The sequence below is a fragment of the Ischnura elegans genome, chromosome 8, assembly GCF_921293095.1.
Source record: "Ischnura elegans chromosome 8, ioIscEleg1.1, whole genome shotgun sequence".
In the NCBI taxonomy this organism is placed as follows: domain Eukaryota; kingdom Metazoa; phylum Arthropoda; class Insecta; order Odonata; family Coenagrionidae; genus Ischnura; species Ischnura elegans.
Window position 1 is genome coordinate 32653650 of NC_060253.1, and position 15731 is coordinate 32669380.

General features: G+C 37.1%; 1 long non-coding RNA gene across 1 annotated transcript; it reads left to right on the plus strand.

Moving 5' to 3' along the window:
* The first annotated feature begins 8195 nt into the window (after positions 1–8195).
* LOC124164225 lies at positions 8196–13238 on the plus strand. Its single transcript, XR_006865987.1, has 3 exons — positions 8196–8490; positions 11589–12012; positions 13027–13238. It is a non-coding gene; the product is annotated as an uncharacterized LOC124164225 (long non-coding RNA).
* Positions 13239–15731: the final 2493 nt, after the last annotated feature.

Sequence of the window (15731 nt, forward strand, 5' to 3'; positions counted from 1 at the left end):
ATGTGGGGTCACTATATTCGATATTTCTAAAAAAATAAATGTACGAATATATGAGTGCTATATACACATGAGTGCTAAGCCACACTATGTACATATTTTTCCCTTCCGAAGTCAATATTTTAAATGAAATCGCAGCAATAAAAGCAAACAAAAATGGCCATTCTGGCAAGGTAGTGTAAATTCTGTTCTCGTAGGTTTATTATTTGGAGAATAAAAATGCTCAAATGTTGAAAATTTCTCTCTTTTGATTTGATTCTATACTATTCTCATTAATTGGTAAGAATGATGTTAGTTAGGAAAAAATTCAATGCAATCTATTGCAATTAAAAAAAAATAAAATTTACGTCAAATTTTAAAATTTTTCTGGCACCATCAAAAGTGGAATATTGTCATTAAAAATTACGAAGAAAGCGGAGAAATGAAATTTTGGCATGAAAAAAAAGAGGCAATATCTCAAAAAATGTATCTTCAATATATACCAAAATCGGCTAAAATATCAGTCGAAATTGAGGCAATGTGATCAGTATGGGAATTATTTATCTACAAATAATTAATGATTTTTTAAAAAGTTTGCAGGATACGCTATAGCCAAGCTGGCACATAGGTAATGACTATTGGCAATGCTTGACGGAGTCATATATCTGAGGTAGAGACTATAAATCTGGTTTATTGCCTGCAGAGATCTTTTATTTAGTTTCATATGTATTTATTTTAGTAATTTATTTTAGTAATTTATTTTAGTAATTTATTTTAGTAATTTATTTTCAAAATTATTCATTGTAGTCATTTCTTTAGTTTAAAATGATTGTTATAAATTAAATTTTACAATAAAAAAAACAAATCCTAATTCCCCGTCGTCATTGAACGTGTTAGTCTTCATTAAAGCTCGTCAATTTTCTTGGAATTATTATTAATAGACTTGAATTTTATTATTATTATAATTTGCAAATTGACTGTTTTCCTCTGTCTCATCGGAATGGCCATATTTGTTTCCAAATTGCTGTAACATATTGAAATATTGACTAAGATAGCTTTAGATGGCCAATTTTTAAGTCATTCACATTTTCCTACTAAAGATACCATTTTGAGGAACATCCACGTTTGTGACTCAGCAGTTATTGTAAGGGGCTACACCAATTCGTTTGGAATGGTCCAAGAGCACTGGTAATAATATCCTGGGAGTTATGCTTCCAGAAATTCAGGTAGGTTTGCCTGCGAAATTCTTTCCAGGGGTGCCAATAATAGAAGACTGATGGACACTAGACTAGCCATATGAGTTATCTCGTCCTTAACCTTCCGCCAGACGCAATATTTGAACTGCTGAGTTGCCTGATTGGCAAATATGAGAGCATGACTCAGTTGTACATTTAAAGTTTAAAACAACATTGCTAGTGTGGTTTAACACTTCAATGATGTCTTACGTGCTATGCATAGACCCCTTTACACGCCGTCTAACGCCCCTGAACCGATTTAGCAGGGTGTTATTTAAAGTGGGACCTTTAGGCCAGGGGTCTTGAAACGTTTTTAATGCACGGGGCAAACATCTACAGTGGAACTTGGTTATAACGGCATCGGCTGTAACGTCAACTCGGGTTTAACGTCACATTTTATACAGACCAGCCAAAATTGGACATTTTATGCTGTACGAAAACCCGTTTATATCGTCAACAAATATTGCGACGCTCGGGTATAGCGTAAACAATTTTGCGATTCTTAGGTTGCAAAAATTGTAGTGTGATTGTATTATGTCCCAAAGTTCATAGAAACCATGTGTAGAAACATCAAAAGCAAAAATAGGTCACAAACTGGACGTTGAGCAGGTGACGGGATGCAACTCTTTTGTTTAATTGGTGTCTGGAGGGAGCGGGGGTTGTCCCGCAAACCTGGGTCTTATCCCTTCCCACCCCTACATTCTACAAGGTCACTGACACAGGCACACTGTATTGTATTGCTTGTTTCGTTACTTACGGTAGATCATCTGTCACATCACTACGTACCTCCGTGTGAGCATCGCGTATGTTGACAGTTGTTTTATACGTCGTTAGTTGTGTTTTGTTTGTGCAATGTCAAGTTGTGGCGTCACTCAGATTTAAGGCTGCTTTTTTTATAACGTCACTGTAACGTTAAAAATCTTCTGGTCCCTTTGATGACGTTATAACCTAGTTCCACTGTATTTCACATCGTCAGGAGGGCCACAATGCTCCACGTCACTTTACTGCCACATCAATAACATAAAAAAACATAATTTCAAAGTGCAGTATACTCTTTATCGATTAAAAAGTTCAATAACTCAAAGCGATTTTTGACGAGTGTGTCGATATATATTTCATATTTTGTGAAGCGATACAATATTTTCTTTAGACCCTAGGGGCCGTAAGAAATTTGCCGGAGGGCCGCGGGTTGAAGACCCTTGCTTTAGGCTTTTAAGTATTGAATCATGTCATTTATTTTTGCATGTCAAATTCTATCAGATCAGGGTTAATTATTTTGCTAATAGGGTGGTTTCCTTTTATTTTTTTATTGCCTAAATCGAAAGATTATTACTCCCGGAGTACGCATTCCACACTTTTTAATTTTTAAATGGCGATATCTATTTTTCGCGATTAAATGAAAAGTGAAAATTTTCAAGCGCGCGAAAACGCGACGGCTAAGTAAGAATGCCGGGAAAAGCCCGCGTGACGTCATTCTGGTTCCCGCTGCCGCAAAGTGAGGTGACCTTGGGGCAAGGACGTGTGCGCCGCTAGGCGTAGGCTGCTGATGCAGGCTGCTAGCAGGTAGCGCTTGGCTTAATTATGGAATATTAATACCTTATCAAACGAAGGAAACTTTCCGACCATAGCCAGTTTTAATAGGTGATTATTAAGACATGTTTCCCTGAAGTCTGTGCCTCATGCATGCATTGGTAATCTCAGACGATGTAAAACTCCTATCTACTCGTATAGAAACTAGGTCCCTATGACGTCACGTGGAGTGGCATCGTATGGGCGCCAAACTGGCCTTTTTCAAATGCGGTTGAAATCGACCATTGCCATTCGTCTGAACTGGGATTTCTAAAACCAAATAATTTGTATATAATGAATACACTAATGGTGGGTAACGAATCGCAATCAAAGCCTTTCGTTTTCTTTTATGAAGGAAACTGCCCTATTATGCTAAGTAATCCGCCACCGATTTGTCGGCACAAATGCGAAAAGCGGAAAGGCTGCATAGAGCGAGGCAAAACTAACAGCTACTATTAGTGTCAAGGTTCTATGCCACCTAGTGATGCGGAGAAATTAAAAAATCGCAGTTCCAGTTAGATTCATTGCGCCCGACGAAAGGTTTAAGAGGATCAGCCTAGTAGTGTCAAAGTATCTGCCACTACTACCCCTTACCCACTCCATACGGTCATATCCATAGCAGGGAGCACACATGACATATTTGTGTTCCCTGAAAAAACAAGGCCTTATCAAGAGTGTTGTTATCAAATGAAGAAGGGAAAGATAGGTGCTATTTAGAAGTCATGAGGCCATACCTTGAATAAGCTGCCAGTATAGGGGTTCCGGCGCAGAAACACTATTAGGGAACTTAAAAAAACACAAAGGAAAGCTCCAAGATTCGTCAAAAGCTCCGAAAATAACCTAAAATTAAAAAAGTGATTGTGTATAATAAGAGGCCTAAACTACAAAACGATATGATAAATTGGGATAGGTGAAATAGCTTGACTACAAAAGTTTTTTTTGAAAATGAATTCGGTTTAAAAATCAATAGGTGCATCAATATCTGACAAAGATTCTTGATGATAATGATTGTTTTTCGGAAATCTACGCCGTAAATAGTTTATAGTGAAAGTAGCTTGTTAGCGTAAAATGGTGAAACTTTAATATTTAGAAAACAGGGATATATTGGCCGGAGTCCATCCTGAAAGTATTCTTGTCAATCAGTGTTTTGTTGATCATTTATATCCCCATTCTCGTTCTGTTGTTTTGACTTCCCGATGTGGAGTAATTATCTGCGATAGTTTTTCGATATATTCTATGCTTCACAAATATCGCTGATTGGGACAGCAATTAATAATAATTTTATCGTTTGCCGAGGACTATGATGAGGTGTCAGACAACCACGATACACTGACAGTGCGTTCTTCGAAACATAGATATGAAAACAATGTTTACTTAATATAAATCCAAAGACAAACCAGGATGAAAAAGAGTAGGATATCTTATGATACATAAGTGGCAACAGAATCTGAAAATTTAGTAGCATTCCAGACAAATTACACGTAGAAGCAAATACAAAATTAATATTCAAGACGCTGTGAAAATGCTGGTATAAATTAAAGTTACTGTATCTATTGATTTTTAAAAAGTATATTTAAATACATTATTACGATTGAACAAATTCGCTTGCAATAAAACATTGCTATTTAAAAAGTGATTCCGTAGGAGGCATTTCTCGCATGGTAGTATCTCCGTGAACAACAATGGCAAGGCGCCCGCGAGGGCATTGACAATTGGTACCTTGGATACCAGTAAAATACTTCCGACAGGTATAGCGAATTGAAGACGAGCGCAGCGAGTTAAAAGCAAAAACTAGAAACGACTTGGATTGTGAATAGCTACTGGAAAACATTTCCCAGGTAATTTCACCAGAGGTTACGAAGCCAAGAAAAGAAGAAAGAGGAGATTGGAAAGATAACAAAGGAACCCTGTGCCCATATCATTATACCGGGGATTACGAAACCATTACCCGATTTAAAAATCGACGGAACTTCTAACCACGACGCCACAAACGCATTTAACAAGCCATGGGGGCCTGTTTGTGTAAGTACTGAAATGTTTTTATGTTATTTTGTTTTCGCCACGAGAGATTTATTTGCAATCATAATAAAAAACGTGGAAATGAAGTAAAGTATCCTCATATACGTGAAGTAAACTTCATTTATATTTCTCCAATAGGAGAAAATGTATGGCCCAATCATGAATTTTAGCCCAACATACCAAACCTGATATATTTTAATATTTAATTAATTTACAGAAAACCAAGCGTTGCGTTGCCGGATCGGTTATCTTGAAAATTAGATTGCCCAATTCATCATAATAGGATATTAACGGTTTTGATCCAAGTATTATTTATGACTCTATTTATGGGTGTGGGAGAATGTAATTAATGGGGAGTTATAAATGCTAAAGTAAAAGTAGGAATGCGAAATAAAGAATTGGAAAAAAAATTGTACGATTGGATATCCGGCCTTAAATACACCATTTTAAAGTAGGATGGATATCAAAAGTATGAAATTAATAATAAATATATCATATACAGTAGATTCCGTTTAATGGGTCCATCGGTTACTTAGGGCAGCCGCTTAATTGGGGCATATCTTGAAGAACAGAACCCAGTAGAGGAATATCCCAGAGTATTCTCCGCTTAATTGGCACAGCATGCCACTTTATTGGGCCATGAGTCGGCGACATAGACTCGCGGCGATATTAATTTATTTTTGCTTTCAGAATACTATTTTTAAATATTTTTCTCCTTTGATTTACTCTAATTTTTCACAAATGCTCGTATTCTTGCCCAATTTTGAAAGCTCTTGTTGTTATACTATCCGCAAGAGGATAGGACTTTTCTTTAATAGGACTTATTGTTAGTAAAAGACATTCATTCAATGTCGTCCGAGGCTGTGAAAAATATTTTTAACTAAATTGTTATAATTCTTAAAAATGATAATAAATTAACTAAACTCGCTGATTTATTAATCAAATTAATAGTTTAATGAACTTATGATGCATTATAAACATTCTTTAGTCTTCTTTCCATCATTTCAACGTTTGTTTATGCCAATATACAGGATCGTTCGCCTAATTGGGGCAAAGTGCACAAGTCCCCATATGTCCCAATTAACCGGAATCTACTGTATTTCAAAAATACATTTAAAAAAATTATATTTTTATAAATTAGGTAATGAAAATTTTAAAGCTATCTTTTTTGTTTTTCAACTAACATTGCTATACACCACTTAATGAAATAAGTCTGCTGTAGTTGCCCTCCAACGGGCAATAGAGCGGTTACATGCATTTAAAAGGTTCATTCTTGTATACCTAATTTCCAAAATATTTTCACGAAAACATTAGTTCTATATTTTTACAAATTTCAGCTTATTAAAAATGTTGTCACGTTTTATATTTCACAAACAAATCGGGAGCGCCGACACGTACACCCGCACGCCACTCTTTTATCAACCATACTCGTGTATTTTCTCTTTTGCCGTTCACAACAATCTTCGCGTCCACCATCACTTGCCTCATTGTTCCTCTCCCACCAATAGGGTGGTTTCCTATTATTTTTTTATTGGCTAAATCGAAAGATTATTACTCCTGGAGTACGTATTTCACGCTTTGAGATTTTTTTACCGACGATTTATATTTTTCGCGATTAAATATGAAGTGAAAAATTTCAATCGCTCGAAAACGCGACGGCTAAGTATGAATGCTGGGAAAACCCCGTGTGACGTCATTCTGGTTCCCGCTTTCAACGTGTGAGGTGACCTTGGGGCGAGACTTTGAGCGCTGATACGATGCAGGATGCTAGCAAGTAGTGGAGTACCCAGGTAGCGCTTGGCTTAAATAAGGATTATTAATACCCTATCAAATGAAGAAAACTTTCCGACCTTGAGCAGTTTTACCAGGTTATTATTAGGACATGTTTCCCTGTGCTCTGTGCCTCTTGCATTCATTGGTAATCTCAGACGATGTAAAACTCCTATCTACTCTCGTATAGAAACTAAGTTCCTGTGACGTCACGTGGAGTGGCATCGCATGGGCGCCAAACTAGCCTTTTCAAATGCGGTTAAAATTGAGCATTGCCATTCGTCTGAACTGGGATTTTTAAAACCAAATAATATGTATATCATGAATACACTAATGGTGGGTAACGAATCGCAATCAAAGCCTTTCGTTTTCTTTGATGAAGGAAACTACCCTATTGTCACATCCACATTCAACTAACATAAAACTCGAAATTAATTGTTACATTAGCCCCATTTAAAAAAATGATTTAAGGGGCTAAAAGCATTTTCTTTTAAAAGCCTTCGAAACTCAACTCTCTTTTTTTTAAACAAAGCAACTATAAAAAATTTGGTTACCATGCCCTAATCTACATTTTACAATCGAAGCCCCAACGCCTTTGACTTTGACCTTTCCTTATTTTTTATATTGAATTAATGAATAGAGACAGGGGTGCCGACTTACAAAAAATATTGGGGGGGCCCAAACCGGGGACGTTGCCCGGGTAAATTTTATAAGTAGTGAATTTTAGGTTTTTAAGCATTTTAGAAGAGTCATATGATCAACATTAGAACCCTGATCACTCGAATCTCGATATCTGGACACTTAGGGGAAGATCGACAAGCCTGAAACATTTTTCCTCACATCTGTCACGAACTTTTGGGGGGGCCCGGGCCCACTCAGGCCCCATGGAGTCGGCGCCACTGAATAGAGACTAGTACAAGAATATTAAATTGGAAATTTTAAAATTATTAGTAAAATTCTGCACACTAAACTACCACAGAACACATTTGGAACATTAACTATGAAAATAAATTAACACTTTTCTTTCCTAAGCTCATTTGACTTTATACTGCCCCCCTTTCATTTATTACTCTCCTTCATTTACCTGACTCATTTATTCTAATATCACATTCATACCACTTGGTGCACAAAATTCACTCCCCCTTCTTCAAAATAAATCCCCACTTGTTCACAATATCACTTCATTCTTGTACTCGTCACTCCCATTTTACTATTCTCATTCTCACCACGTATGCAAACATCAATTAGATAGGTCCCTCTTTACAATGTAATCATACTGCCTCTCTGTTTATCCTTTCAGTATAAATGAATAAGCTATGCCTCACTTTAATTCTACTGTTTGTAGTTCCACGGCGCTCAGCTTATCCTCGCGTAACAATGTATTACATCGTTCCTGCTTTCTCCCCACTGAAGTTACGTCCATTCCGCGTTCTCCTTCTGTCGCTTGAGCCCACTGCTAGTAGGGCCCGCCCGCCTTTGTGACGGTGCGGGATTCCTCGTCCCTTCCTTCCTTCCCTATCCCCTCCCCGGAGGCGTCGTCGGGCTCTCATCGCGGCGGCGCCTCCTTCCTTGTTCCTTCGCGTCCTTCCCCTTCTGGGTGCAGAGGAGAAAAAATCTAGCGCTTACAGTCCCTGCCCCAGGAGTGTATCCCCGCGACCCCGCCCTAGGGTTTCGTTTCCATTGTCGCTGTCCCTCAGTATGTGCAGTATGTGGTTGTTCACGGTGTCGTGTGTCTCGGTGGTTGTTTCCTCACTCTGTTTTTTGAAATTGCTTATGTGGTATGCTCCTCTTATTGCGCCTGTAGTGTGTTGTTCGATGATGCACGTCGTTGCTCCTTTAAACTCCTTGATGACATATGGCCCTTCGAAGAGCGGAAAGGAAACCTTGGTATATTCCTCTATCCTTGTGTGATACCGGGCAGGTGAGTAAAAGTCATGGTATTAGTATCATGAGTAAAAGTATTTTCTCCCTCTCATTGAATGCTGTCAGTTTCCATTTGTTTCACCGTTTCGCCCTCTCGGCCCTTTATTTTCCTTTTTTTATTATATTCTGTTTTATTCTCTCTATCATTTCCGGTGTATTCTGCGTCTCTTCTTGGATTCCGATCCCCAATCATTCATCCCATATTCTTTCCGGCCAGTATCCCAGCTGCGGCTCCGCCGGTTATATTCCTGTCGTATTATAATGTGAATCGTTCATACACGTCTCAGCCACCTTCAACCATTTCACCCATGTCGAGTGTGCTTCGCTGCAGAATATCCGGAGAAACATCTTCATCGTGCGGTGATATCTCTCCACTTGGTTGCCCTGCGGGTGTCGGATGCCACAAAATACTGGTTTTATGCCTTTACCCGCTAGTTTCGTTGACCACATTGGGCTAATAAATTATGTCCCGCGATCCCTCAAAATCCGCCTGTACGTTCTCATGTCTGGTAGATGATGCTCGAAAATCATCCTAGCTATGACTTTTTGTCATGGCTTTTCTAATTAGGTACAACATGATATATTTTGTGAAAGCGCCCGTTACAGTCAGTATGAATCTATGGCCGTATTGACCCTTGGGTAATGGTCCGACGATGTCGATGTATAAAAGGTCGTTTCTTCCTTTCGGTACTACGTACTGCGTTTCCGCATACGTGGCACAAATCGGTGCTTTGCATAACTGACACGTCGTACATCCAGAAATGATTTTTAGTACGATTCGGAGTAGTTTAGGGAATGCAAATTGCTCATTTAACATCCTGTATATTTTCTCTGCTCCCAGATGACCATACATGTGGTACGTTTCTCTTACTAAGCGCCCCAACACCTCTTTCGGAACATAGAATTTCTATTTACCATACTCTAAATTTATGAGCCCTTTATTCGTGAGTCGGTATCTTTCTCCTTCATTAGAATCTGTCTCAATTTTCTCTATGATCTTCCTAATCTCAGGGTCTCTTCTATGATACGCCTCCAAATTTCATAGCTCTCCTTCCAATTCCTCAGATGGCCTATCGGCGAGAATCATTGCAATAATCGTTCTTCAGATGGGAATTCCTCCCTTCTCATTAAATCATAACACCCATAAAAATCGAAATTAATTGTCATAATGTTGAAGTGTAAAAGTGAAGAACAAACAGTGAATAATAGTCCTGGTGCAAATTATTTACCGAGATATAAATATTTGATCATAGACTTTAAGTTTTTGATTTGAATATATAATAAGTTTGGATACATGTTAGGTAAATAGAGACATTTTGCTGGTCAAAATCCTCGATTTATTGCTTTAGAGATATGCATTTTACTTATACTTAATCTTTATAAACTTCCTAGTATCGTCCATAGTCAAGGTTCATGCGAACCAATTTATTTTTCCTTACTTTTCCCGAATTTCCATCCGACCATTTTAAATTCCCTTACTCAATGACTATATCAAAGGAATGGCAGAAAACATTTGGCATTTTTTTGGAAGACTGGAGTAAGGTAGAACGTTTACCGTGGTTAAGTACTGGTGGTAATGTAAGAAATAAAAACTATCAGCGCCAGCTGGTATTACTCCGTACCGCCCAGCAAGGACGACAACAAAACGAACACCTAAAATCTGATGCTTTCCCGGCGAATATATTCAAAAAAGGCTATTCGTGCTTCCAGCCGGGTGGTCTCCCTCCATTCTGCCGTCGCTTCGCCACCATTAGCCCTGAGGATGGAACCCGACTTGTGTTCCGAAACGTCGGCAGAACGGAGGGAGACCACCCGGCTGGAAGCCCGAATAGCCTTTTTTTGAAAACGAACACCTCTCTTCTCAAAAGCAAAACAATCTTTTTGCAGCGCCTAAGTAGTTTTTCCTCATCATATTGAAATTTCCCTTCTAATTACATGGCTGGCAGTCCCGATTTCTATTTCTCTGACATTTTCATGATTTCCTTCGACCCGAAATTTACGTTCAGAATATATCAAATTCATCACTGCTCAATGCTATTCCTTTTTATTGCAAACATTGAAGAAAGTTGACTGTATTGCACTTATCACTGCGCCGCTGATATTTGCGAAAACCGACTGAAATGCTTAAGGAAGTGGAGATAGGAATCAGCGAGATAGGATGAAATGGAGATTTCATTATGAGATGGAATTGGGCCTCCTCTACGAAGTCTCCTTGCCTTAAGTATTTACACTTACGTGTTGTCTCCGTCATTGGGTACAGGAAGGAGTAGAGTAGGTGTGATAGGGAGTCGAGTGGTGATGTTTGTCAGAATAAAATGTAACAACGTACGTCTAATGTTGAGGCGGGAATCCCTATTGAAATACGCTACGGAGATATTGCCGGCTTGATTCATTTGACGGTGTGTATTCTAACTAATTGCCCATAATTTTTTTTTAATGAGCATACAGTCCGAGTACGGCATCGTCTTAAATAATTACTTTGCTATGTTGAATAACACCCTCAAATATTTCACGACGAAATTTAGGTATGTGTTGTACGGGGGTGAAAATATCCTAATTAAGTTTCTTCATTTATCATTGGCCTAATGAAACATCCGATTATTTTTTAAGGAATGTGAGTTTAAGCCATGTACGCAAAATTAGAAGATGAAACAGTTTGTACCTCCTCATTTTTTTCAATGCAGGTTGATGGCAGAGAAAAGGCAGGTAGCCAGCCTGTGAATGACGATAATTAGAACACGGTCAATGAATCTTTGAGACATCAGGGAAATTTTGGGAATATGTTGACTAATCCATTTGGGTTTAGGTTGATAACGACACCGAATTCTCTAAAACGCACCGATAAAAATGCATGAGGGGAATGAATAGTCAAAAACTGTTTCAAAACATTCACTATATTATCCTATTGATTCAAAATCGATCACACGCCATAACGATGACGGTTTTGATTTCATCTGGTTATGCGTTCATATTTTCGCTAATGAGCCGAAAGAGACTTAAGGGTATACTGGAATCCTAGGCTTACTGTACCGCACGATTAATTTATTACTAATCATTTCTTTAAACCGGAATTATTTGGTTTCCTTTTGATTTCAGGTTGTTTCGGCAAGTCGAAGAAGGATGAAGGGGATGGAACTATCTGTGACCCCTCACCCACCGATATTCCAACAAACCCTTCAATATCCGCATCTGCTCCTTCTCTGCTGGAAACAACCGAAGCATCACGGCCGAAAAATAAACCAAAAAGATCGGCGTCTTGTGAGGGATTGCCCCTTAGAAATACATACCCCATGTTCATCGGGGAGATCGATAAAAAATTCTCCAGTACGCCTCTAATAATCAAGTATGACACCCATCACTCGACCAGCAAAATTTTCGGTTCTTCTCCAAATTTACGTTCCGACTACCAGATAACATTACCTCAAATTTCCATCACAAAATCATTACCTAAATTACAAGGAAGCATTTTGGACCTCGGAGAAGAGTTCATATTTAGATATTGGTGCCCACTCTACGCAAGGTGAGTACTTTATTTTTCGTGCGTTTTCCCATTCATCGATCAAATATCAGCAATCATCCCATGATATTTAACTTCTATTTGTCACTTAACTCTTTAATTAAGATCTTAAGTATGTTTCCCAAGCTGGTAGTGCAAACTTAAACTTCAAAGACAAGGTTACATGTTGATTTTTTTTTACGACAATCATGAAGTTTTGGAGACAAAAACACAAATGTTAAGTACACGATGCTGAAATAAATGCTACATTATAGCCGTATTAGATGTGCCTAAAGCCATTTGAAAACAGAGAATTTTTGCCGGGTAAAAACAACAATTGTTCAGGCAGATGATTTATTTTTTAATTTATGAAATATAAGCCAAAATGAGAGATGTTTTTCTTACACTCATGCATCTATTTGATTTTTCCTTTCAAATGATGCATAGGGTCCCGATATACAAAAAAAAACTCCTTAGTAGGTTGTGAGGTTAATTATTTCTCGAGCACTACCAGTTAACTCTAATCGGTTGCACTGCCATTCTTCACTACCACTTGACAGTCATATCTCTATGAGGAAAATCCATTCCTTAAAACCTGACAAAAAGGTGGAATATTTTTGTGAATTAAAATGACGGTGCTGAATATAATTTCACTTAAATAATAGTTCACTTAAATGATCTCACCCTGTGAAAAGTGAAATCTAATATGTAGAATTACTCTATTAAGAATATAATTAGCTTCAAAACGTGCATGATACATACAAAAATGAAGATGACCATTCATTTCAGTAATAATCGGAGAATAGGAATATTCAAAGGTTTTTTACTCAAGCAATACAGAAGTGGATATTTGTGTAACGTTGAATTTATAAAAATTTAGAAAAAATATAGATTGCATCCGTCCGTCTCTCTTTACCGTCTTTTCGCATTCTGCCAAAAATATTATTAAGCACATGATGTTTTTACCTGGCGTATTATTCTTTGCTCTATAGATAGATGCGAATCACAGCAATTGACTCATTAATTTTTTCATTCAAGCGGGGAATGGATACATGACACCACCTGCATATAGGTAGACGAAGGAGTCACCTTTGTGTCGTCGTAGAAGAGGGAACGCAGCGGCCAGAGGAATGCATTTTAGACGAAGAACCGGAAGAGGAGGACCAAAATTAACAGTTGCTATTATTTATTGCATTATATATGTATTCCTCTTAATAGCCATAAAATTCCTTGTTTTAATAAATACCATTCTGACATGAGTGAGAGTGTTTTCTTTCTTTGTAGGAATATGATATCTCTATGTTGACTCTTAGTTTTTTTAGGGTGACTTGCGGTCTGAGAAACTACTGTTTTGAAAATTATGAAAATTGAGAATGTCTAATTCTCAAAATATTTTAATTCAATTTACTTTTTCATTGTTTTCAAATGAGAGTATATGGAAACATAAATTTAGTATTAATATCGTGAATTTATGGAAAAAAGGCAACTGGATATGTTTAATTATCCGAGAAACCTCAGGTTTATAAGCTGTAAAATCAATGGATATTAAACTGGTGAATATAATAATACTAAAAGTATTAGCTATATCATTCCTTATTAATTATAAAATTTAAGAAAAAACAATATAGCATTAAAATGACCAACTTATTCTACAATTTTCATTAGATAATTCACTCAGGTTTCGAGAAATATTGCGATAAAATGGTCACTCAAGTCAATGCTCAAGTCGCTCTTAATGTAGACGATATTCTGTCTGGAAATAACACTCAGGTCATTCTAAAAATTTGAAATTTGTTAGGTAACATAAAGAATAGCCATGAAACAGAGGGAAACCCTGGAACCGACAAGAATATGGAACGAACAATGGCTAAATACCAGCTGCAAATCAATTAAAAAATAAGTAAGGTATTAGTAAACAACAAACAGTGAAGGCCAGGAGAAACATATAACTTTGAAAACGAAACTTGGAAATTGAAAGGGTTTTTCTACTAGCCGTCTCATGCCCAAATTATTATTTTTTCTAAATAAAATATATTCTGTGGTAAAATTTGTCTATTTTACCTCTCTCAAGGTACATAACTTTTTCCTCTTCAAGCTGCATAATATTTTGCTTGAAAGGAGATATTATGACCAATGTTACGGCTTTTGCATAGATGTAATTTAATTTCTATTCACTATTGCTGTATCAATTTTAGGTTGAGCGTTGTCTTTAGCTGATAATAATACATACATTTTATTTTCAATGTATCACTTGGAAGTATTTTTTTAAATATCGAACATAAGTGCACTACGCACTTCGTTAAAAAACATCTTAAGCGCAGATGATTTACACAATGTACATTAATCTCATTTTTCAACCATATCTGTCACATCGTCGAAACTACTGAAGCCTGCGTCTTGAATTGTTTTAAAATTTCGGCAAAAAAATTTCGCACGTCCTTAGAGATGGAGACACCCAGTACTTGGTAAAACCTTTTTCTTTAATTTCTATGTGTAATGTTATATTTGAATACGTGCTAAATACCCTTTATACCACATTACAAAAATACAAATGACTACATGAAGCAACATTTCAATTGGAATCCCCGCCAAAAATATTTTCCAGTAAGTTACTGTAATATTTGGCAGCAGCAACGCACGGAAATTTTCGCCGGGAAACTCAGAGATGTATTTTTGAATTCAGAGTCTCTGTCAACATCGCTGGGCATAATCATGACGAACGTGATAGCGCTCGCCGATCGAATGACGAGGCATCATATTCATACCAGTGTTGGTAAAAGTACTGAGAAAAGTTCAATTACAGTTTCTTCTTACAAAAGTAATTACGACTATTTAGAACAACTACACCATACAATGTCTAGTGTTCAAGTAGCTTATACCTCTACTAGGATGAAACTTTAATATTTAGAAAACAGGGATATATTGGCCGGAGTCTTTCCTAAAAAATTCCTTGTCAGCCAACACTTCGTTGATCATTTCTATCACCATTCTCGTTATGTTGTTTGTGGAATTTCGTCGGCTTTCCATTGGTGAGTTAATATTTGCGATAGTTTTTCGATGCAATGTATCATTTACAAACATCGCTGATTGGGACCGCAATTTTCAATAATATATTTTGTCGGGGACGATAATCAGGCGTCAGGCAGCTGTTATACATTGACAGTGTGTTCTTCTAATCATATATACGAAACAATGTTTGTTGTATCTAATTATAAAGAAAAACCAAGAATTAAAAGGAGTAGGCAATCGTAGCATACATAAATGAAAATAAAATATAATAATTTAATGGCACTTCAGTGAAATTCCTCACATAGGAAAATGCACAATTGATATTTTAGAAACTGTGAAAATGCTAATCTCTGCTTTTAGGAAGCTAAGTAGTTTTTCAAAGAAAATTTAAGTAAATTATTGTAATTATATATATTCGCTTGTATTCAAGCATTGAATGATACCAAGGTTTTTTTCTCGTCGTCGTACCTCCGTGAAGAACAATGGTAAGGCGACAATATTGACGTTATTGTTCGCGACAATATTGGCAATTGGTACCTTGGATACCAGTAAAATATTTCCGACAGGTATAACGAATTGAAGACGAGCGTGTAGTGAATTTAGCAAAAGCAGTAAGCGACACGGATTGTGAATAGATCCTGGAAATCTTTTCCCAGGTAATTTGACCGGAGGTTACGACGCAAAGAAAAGAAGAAAGAGGAGATTTGGAAAGATAATATACGAACCCTGCACCC